General features: G+C 38.5%; 1 pseudogene; it reads right to left on the bottom strand.

The window, feature by feature from the left end:
- Positions 1–679: 679 nt before the first annotated feature.
- Positions 680–1,832, bottom strand: LOC103219084 (olfactory receptor 13D1-like; annotated as a pseudogene).
- Between the last annotated feature and the right edge of the window lie 6,674 nt (positions 1,833–8,506).

Below are 8,506 nucleotides of genomic sequence, written 5' to 3'. Positions count from 1 at the left end.
GCATTCTTGGGTTGAGTTTGATTAGCCTGACTTGGCTCACTTGCTACCCTGAATGAGTCACTGTAGCGAGAGGGATTTGCTTTTTTATTGGCTAGGCTTTTGTTCAGCATCTGCCACTATATCCAGAAGGTTGAGTTAGTCCCATGCAGACCACGTAGACTCAGAGGAAGGGACTGTTGATATATCAAAAAAAAAAAAAAAAAAAAAAAAAAAAAGATATATTATTTTACCAGAAGAGGGGATGCGGTAAAACAAAGCAATAGATGTTCTATTCAAAATGACAGATAAAGGAGACCGAGAAGACAGAAGGAAGAAAGAGAAAGGAAGTAGATGAAGAAGGGAAGAGGAGGAAGGTCAAGAAAGAGGAGGAGATAGAGAAGAGGGAGAGAAAAATGAGTAAGAAAGAGAAAGAGATAAAGAGTAAAGTGAGATTTATCTTGATGAAAAACCTTATTCCTATATGGGATCAATGAGCATAGACACCTACAGCTTGAAACTCTGCACACAACACTGAATTCAGAAGGCGTACATGGGCATTCTGTGATGAAAGGAATGGAAATCCCAAAGTTGTTTTTACAAACATACACACTCTCTTGATATCAGATTCTGTGACTTTATCTGTGAATACAAAACACCTGATCTGATCCCTTGTTGAGAACATCACATGCCTCAAGGCCTTTCATATTTTCCACAGATGCAAGTGCCGAGGATTTTCTTCACAGCTTCTTTTACCTCCTTATTCCTCAGGCTGTAGATGATGGGGTTCAACATTGGGGTGATCACTCCATAAGACAATCCAATGATTTCATCAGATGCTTTTGTGAACTTTGATTTGGGCTTCACGTACATGAAAAGGGCTGAACCATAGAATAAGATGACCACAGTCAAGTGCACTGAACAGGTAGAAAAGGCTTTCTTTCTTCCTTCAGCTGAATTAATTCTCAAGATGGAAGAGAGAATAATAGGAGATAAAAATTAACAGAAGAGAAATCACCAATAAAACAATACTTGCAACTATCATTATAAACACATTCATGGAGATGTCTGAGCATATGACTTTAAGAAGAGCCAGGATCTCACAGGTAAGATGATCGATTATGTTATTCCCACAGAAAGGCAACACCATTGTCAGGACTGTCTGCACTAAGGAATTTAGAGAGCCTATGTTCCAGGACCATGCAGCCATTTGCACATACAGCACTCTCTTCATGATGATGGAGTATGTCAGTGGGTTGCAGATGGCCACATAGTGGTCATAGGCCATTAAAGCCAGGAGGACACACTCAGTGGAGCCCAAGCCAAGGGACACAACCATCTGCAGAGCACAGTCAGTGAAGGAGATGGATTTTCTCTCAGAAGCCTATGGGTCTCTCAGCCGTGGATACCAGTGCCTGTTCTGGTGAGGGGGCAGAGGGTGCAATGGACTCCATGAGGGTCCTTAGCTTTGGTGGTTTAATGCTCTATTTTTGTGCTGGTTGGCCTCCTGCCAGGAGGTGTCATCTTCCAGAAAGCATCAGCTGAGTAGTGTGGAGAGGGACTGGTGGTGGGTAGTAATGCTTATTAAATATAAGTATTGGAGGAATGGATGATGATGTGTAACAGATGTCCAAGAATGAGAGGTTTCCAAGAAAGAAATACATGGGGGTATGGAGGCGAGAATCCAGGATCCTGATGATAATGAGGATGCTATTTCCCAGGAGGATTATCAGATACATGATGAGGCAGAGCATGAACAGAAAAAGCTGGAGTTCTGGATATTGGGAAAGCCCCACCAGAAAGAATTCAGTCATGGCAGAGTAATTTCTTGTCTCCATGTGTTCATGTCATCTGCAGAGTTTACAAAAGAACATGAGTCAGGAACATTTGAATTTTTGATGTAGAGTTATCAAATAACTTTCACATTCATCATTTTGTTTTATTCTTAGAACATGCCCTGGCATCAGCAAGAGCAGGGCTATTAACTTTGCTAATGATAAAAAGGCACTGAGATCAATCCTTTTTTTTTTTTTTTTTTTTGAGATGGAGTTTCACTCTGTCACCTATGCTGGAGTGCAGTGACACAATCTTGCCTCACTGCAGCCTCTGACTCCCGGGTTCAAGTGATTGTCCTGCCTCAGCCTCCTGAGTAGTTGGGACTACAGGCGTGCACCACCATGACCAACTAATTTTTTGTATTTTTAATAGAGATGGGGTTTCACCATGTTGGCCTGAATGGTCTCCGTCTCTTGACCCTGTGATCCACCCACCTTGGCTTCTCAAAGTGCTGGGATTACAGGCGGGAGCCACTGTGCCCAGCCCAATACTTTTTAGTATCACACAGTAGCAGAGGCTATACTGGGAAGTGCCAGTCCTCTAATTACATAATATTTAGGGACAAATTACTTTCAAAGGTGGGTACATAAGAATCTCTATTGATGAATATTTTGAAATATTTATTTTTATAAAGATGTATCTAATTTAAAGTATCATGGAGATTTTGAACCATGCCAGTTATCCTCACTATGACCTTCAAGTTACTTAACATTTTTGAGTCTAAGCTAGCTAAGCTACTAGTTTCAGCTGGGGGGGAAAGCTGTAACTCTTTGGTAGTTTATTGTGAGATTTAACTTAGATAACATCTATTAGGTGGCAGGTATAGTAGCTGGTTCCAGCATGTCATCTAAAATTATATATTAAGAGATTATGATTGAATCAAAATAGCAGTAAGTATATATATGTTCATATATATTATAAATCGTATCTTTCAAGACTACTCGTCTGGATCAGAAGGAAATTTTTTTTCCTTTTTAATTTTGGGGCAAGGGAATTGAAATTTGGGAGCATAACTGATGGAACATGAACAATTTTCTGATCCAAAGGGGACATCTAACCAGTTAAGAGTCTGGGAATCATTGGTGTTTAGTTCCCAGGAACTAAGGATCTTGGACTGCTACTACGTACAGCTTTCTTTAGGGCCTAGAATTCACCCTTTAATATTAGTCACCAAGTGTTACTTTTCTTCTTAACTTTTGTAATTTTCCAATTGGCCTAAATTCTCTATTCTTTTTTCTCTACCTTTTTGATGCATATTTTATGCTTTTGCAGGCAAGTTTTTATAATTTACAAGTACTTATTAATATATACTTTTCTTTCGATTTTTGTATTTAGTGCTTTGGACATATCCCCACATCTTCCATACTAATTTAAATTTTGGCCAGGAAGCTTCCATATGTGACAGAACTGACACTGGCTAATTTTTATTGAGCACTTTTTAGCAAGCACGTTTCACTGCTGTAAGCACATTGAATGTATTAATCACTTAATCTTCAGTGCAAGTCACTGACACAGATACCATATTTAACTCCCATTTTACGGCGAGGAAACAGAGACAAAGAAAAATTTAAGTAACTTTTACAAGGTCACAGAGATAATATATCCCAAAGCCAAAATCCAATATTCAGTTGCCTGGCTCTAAAGTCAACCCTTTTACCCACTAGACCATACTACTTCTCACAGATTCCTACACTGATTCCAAGCAAGAGACAATTACATAAATGTTTCTTGCTGTGTTAAACTTACATAACAAGCATCACTTGCTTGTTTTGTTTCCGATTACACATGATATGCTAGTAAACTCTGAAAGCTGGATCACAGCCCTTTATTTCTTGTAGTCTTTGGATTTTTTTTTTTTTTTTTTTTGATACGGAGTCTCGCTGTCACCCAGGCTGGAGTACAGTGGCCTGATCTCGGCTCACTGCAAGCTCCACCTCCTGGGTTCACGCCATTGTGCTGCCTCAGCTTCATGAGTAGCTGGGATTACAGCTCCCGCCACCACGCCCAGCTAATTTTTTGTCTTTTTAGTAGAGACGGGGTTTTCACCGTGTTAGCCAGGATGGTCTCGATCTCCTGACCTCGTGATCTGCCTGCCTCGGCCTCCCAAAGTGCAGGGATTAAGGACGTGAGCCACCGCACCTGGCTGTAATGTGGTCTTTTTGGTTGTCTACATGTAGGAGGCAGTTTCACAATTATGAGAATTAGCATAATCAAGAACAATGACATGAGAATTCTTACTATCACATTTGCTTCTACCAGCCACACACCTGGAATCCTCTAGCCTTTGTTTTTACTCTGCAAATCAGTATGCATTTCAGGATCTTTAATTGTCCTAATACCTGCCTTTTCTACCTTTTCCATCCCGACTCATCTTTTGCTAGTTCTGCCTACTTATAACTTTAGCCCCATGTCATTAAAAACTCAGCCATCCAGGAGAGTGGCGTGAACCTGGGAGGCAGAGCTTGAAGTGAGCCGAGATCGCGCCACTGCACTCCAGCCTGGGCGACAGAGCCATATACCATCTCAAAAAAACAAACAAACAAACAAAAAAAACAAAAAAACCTCAGCCATCCTGCATTTGTTTCATATTTATTCTGTTAAGTGCCCAACAAAAGTATGGATTTACTATATAAAGGATACTTTGTATACTATGTGTGTAACTTTGTTAGGCTGTCTCTGTCATAGCTAGAGTTCCCTGGGTTTTGGTGGTAAATGAAAATATTTCTTGCTGATCATCTCCTTGCCCCAAACCACAAATTTTCTCTGGCCTTTCTGTATCCAAAGAGCTTGAAGACGTGGATGATGTGGATTTCTTGTCTGGTCATAGACAGCAGCATTCCTATCTTCCTATAAGGGACAATACAGGAAAGTTATTTCCTTTTCATTCTTTTTCCATATCCTTTCTCATCCTCTTAGAGAATATCATCTGAACAGTGATTTTAGTAAAGTTGAAGAAAGAGATGATGGTACCACTATCGTAGTATATTAGAAAATATTTCCTTCTTCCACACGTCCTTTCCTGTTTCTAGTCACATGGGCACATGGACTTATTTCCACAAAGAAATCAGTTAAGGCAGCAGTTTTAATTTGTTGGAAGATAGTTGTTGTGAAGGGAGAGAAGGAGAAAAGAAGGAGGAGAAGGAAAAGGAGCCAATTTTTACTGGTAAAGAAAGTGTACTAACAATACTTCTATCCTGGAGTGAGGTGGTTGAGGAGAAATGGGTAAAGAAGAAATGACTGTCATTTTCTCTGTTCAAAAAACGTCCCAGGTAAGGGAGCATATTTTTCCAGAATTAAGGGTGAAGAAGAGAAGACAAAAATAACTTCACAAAAAAACCATTCACCTATCACAAAACTCCTTCAGTTACCTTTCTTCTCCCCACTTCAGCCATTTCTTCTCCCATGATAATGTCAAGGAAAGCATTATTGAGTAGGTTTGCTTCCCAATAATATTCACCAGCTTCCCCACAAAAGACACGTAAGCAGAGAAATACTTTCCGTCTGAGGAAAAACAGTATGCCTGCTATGCAACAGAACTTCAAGAAAAGCCCCCAGGTCATCCTCCGACCGCATTGTCATCCCTAGGCTGCTCTAATGTAGAAATTCCAAAGTTCCTGTTGACACCCCCGATGCTCTGCAATGAGCATGCTGAGTTTCTTTTTCCCTCCCCCAAATACTGCCTTTTTCTCCATTCATTTGTACATGCTTTTTTCTTAAGCTGGAAGGACTTCTCTCAATTTAGGTTTTTTCTAGGAAAACTTTTTCACCTCTTTGAGTAGGTGCCCCTACGATGTGCTTTTTGCCCCCACAGCAACCTTCACTTACTCGTTTATTATTATACTGTGCCATATATACTGTGTGATACCTAATAGGGGGTCCCGCTGTGAGTACTACACTTCCAAAATGGACACTGGGTAAAGAATGGTTTTGATAATTATTTTATACTTATAAGAAACAAATAATTTATATGCTATGTAACTTATTCTCATGTTAAAAAAAGTTAATAGTACACTTTGCAAATTATTTTACCAACCTAAGATAGCCTTTTACTGAAAACTCTCAATAAAACTACGATCAATCCAATTTATGAAATACATGTACAGAAATACAGAGTACATCCAAACTGTATACTAAAATAATGTCATTTGTTTTTATTAATACATGGAATTCCAAATTAGAAATCTATCAATATATGAAGCAAATAGGTAACAAAAGTAAAATACATTGTCTTCTAACTAGATGCCAAAAAGCATTTGCTAGACTACAACATTCACTCTTAGTAAAATGTCTCAGTAATCTAAGCTTAGGAGGATAATTCATTAAGATAATGAAGATTATTTCTCTTTAATAATTGGTCAGTATAATTAGAAATGGTGAGACATTGGTGGCATTTTCCTAAAAGTCATTCAAAAATGCATTATTATTTAACATCTTCCCCTGAATGATCCAACAATAGAAAAAATATCATTGCATGTACTATCATATTTCAAGTTCAATCATGCTTTCACAGTTGCTATGAGTTTTTCTTCTAGAATGCTGACCTTCTGGCATGTGATGTGCATGGTATACATGTGAGACTATTTAATCTGTCAGATAGTACCACCACTGCAGATTGTAGTCTTGGAGTATAGTAAGGACAAGGGGCAATGCACATATATAATATTAAAAAAAAGTTTCCAATAATATAAATGATTGCAATTTTGTACTTATGTGTCAGAAGAAACAACACCAAAATGTTAACTGTGGTTTTCTCTGGAATGTGAGACTTAGGGCACTAATAATTTATCTTCTCCATATTTTCCAAACAATTTTTAATTAACCTATATGTTATTATTATATATATCAGAAATAGTGTTTTCACATTTTTCTTGGAAGGTAATAGTGGCAAAAATGTGTAGAATGGACAGTTTTCTCTAAAAACCAAGTAGGAAATAAAACAGACAATGAACAGGAAGTTGGAGAGGGGCTTTATGTTATATCATATTACATAGATTAATTCAATGCCATTTAGTGTTCTTATGTCCACCAATGAATCTAACACTTATATTGATCATCAGGAGACATACTGATACAGCCTCAGTTATTGCAAAAAGATTCTCGAACCCACCATTTAGAATGTGATCAAACTTAGCAGTGCTGATAGGAAGCACTGTAGAGCATCCGGCAGCATCACACAAGAAAAAGAAAGACAGAGGTAATGACTGGTGGGAGGGAGGGAGCCTAGGGAAACATCAGGGGCTTCTGTTACCTCTGGTTTTTTCTTTGTTATAAAAATGTAGAATTTCAGTTTCTTGATTCTCCAGATTTTATTCATCTCTCCCCAAAGTCTCCATCAAAAATCGGTTCTCAGTATTGGGCGTCACCTATGGGAAGAAAGCAAACTTCACTTGAGAACTGTGGATTGTGAAGCGTTCACCCTTCTTCTCCCATGTTTACTAGCAGGAGAGAGTAGTTGTAACACATGAGCAGTCACCCAGATTGCCTGATTTTTAACCCAAGGAACCTTTTGAAGCAGGGTATGTTACACCCACCAGGAAAGGTTTCTTCAGGAGGGAATTTCAGCACTAAATATTACATCCTATATCCTGCTTCATCCAGATTTTTCCTACCGTCTATAAAACAACTTTGCTGTTCACAATATGAGAAAAACAAGGAGATCCCCAATGCTTGTCCAAATAAATAACTCTCTAGGAGCCCTGAAGGAAGCTGATAATAAGCAATACTGGGTGAGTTAGAGTTAAATTATCTTTTCCTTTCTTTACACAGCCTTAAGATTATTCTGTGTTTTTTCACTAACATTGCTAGGAATACAGCCGGAGCTTTAAGCCCTTATGCTGTAGGAGTCTTTATCTGAGTCATGGGGATGCCTCTGGGATTTGTTAGCACATGCAGGATATTATGTCTAATCATTTCTAGGGCTGCACCGTGGAAGCCTAGTGTGATCCATTTCTCTTACCCCTTTGTTCTTCCTGCTAGTAAGGCATCTTTATGGAGAAGTACTACGTTTTAATGGAAATAGCAGTCTTCTTGGAAGTGAGAATGATGTACAATGAGGTAACGGTATCTACTTTGTAGGGTTGTTGTGAGGATTAACATAACATACCTGAAAGATCTTGGCACAAAGGGACTGCACATACACAAAGTTAGTTTAATCCAATCTCCTAAGGCCTCTATTCTTTCATTTTCCATGGTGAGGAAAAACTACTAATTTAAAGTTAGCTGCCTAAATATCCTAGTATTTTCTTCATCCAGTAATACCTTATTTCCCTTGATTTTTTCCACAGTTGTATTCCAAATTTTTCAAATAAAATAAGCATTCCTAATTCCTAGTTCGCATATTCCCTCTCCTTTCTGAAAATAAACTCTGTTCTAATTGTCCTCATTTAGGCATCAGTGTAGAAATCCTCAAATTTGCCATATAAATAAATAATATGGCTTATTGCAACTTCAGTCTTCAAACAACAAAGCCATTGTAGACATAAGCACAGATATTTCTCTTCAGCATTCTTTTTCTCTAGTGTGTCACTATCTTTTTCTGTCTGTTTGCAGAAGTCACTGTGGCTGTTCGTCTTCAGATTTGTTTGAATCATAGCGACTTTCTCACTGTACTACAGTCTTGCTGTAGAAACCGTAGGCAAGTATACCTCAGTTCCAGATGTCTGTTAGTAGCGGTGAGGGGGCAGACTGAAAATAA

The sequence above is a fragment of the Chlorocebus sabaeus genome, chromosome 12, assembly GCF_047675955.1.
Source record: "Chlorocebus sabaeus isolate Y175 chromosome 12, mChlSab1.0.hap1, whole genome shotgun sequence".
NCBI classification, from domain to species: domain Eukaryota; kingdom Metazoa; phylum Chordata; class Mammalia; order Primates; family Cercopithecidae; genus Chlorocebus; species Chlorocebus sabaeus.
Note: the sequence above shows the minus strand (reverse complement) of the source record. Positions and strands in the feature narration are given on the sequence as shown.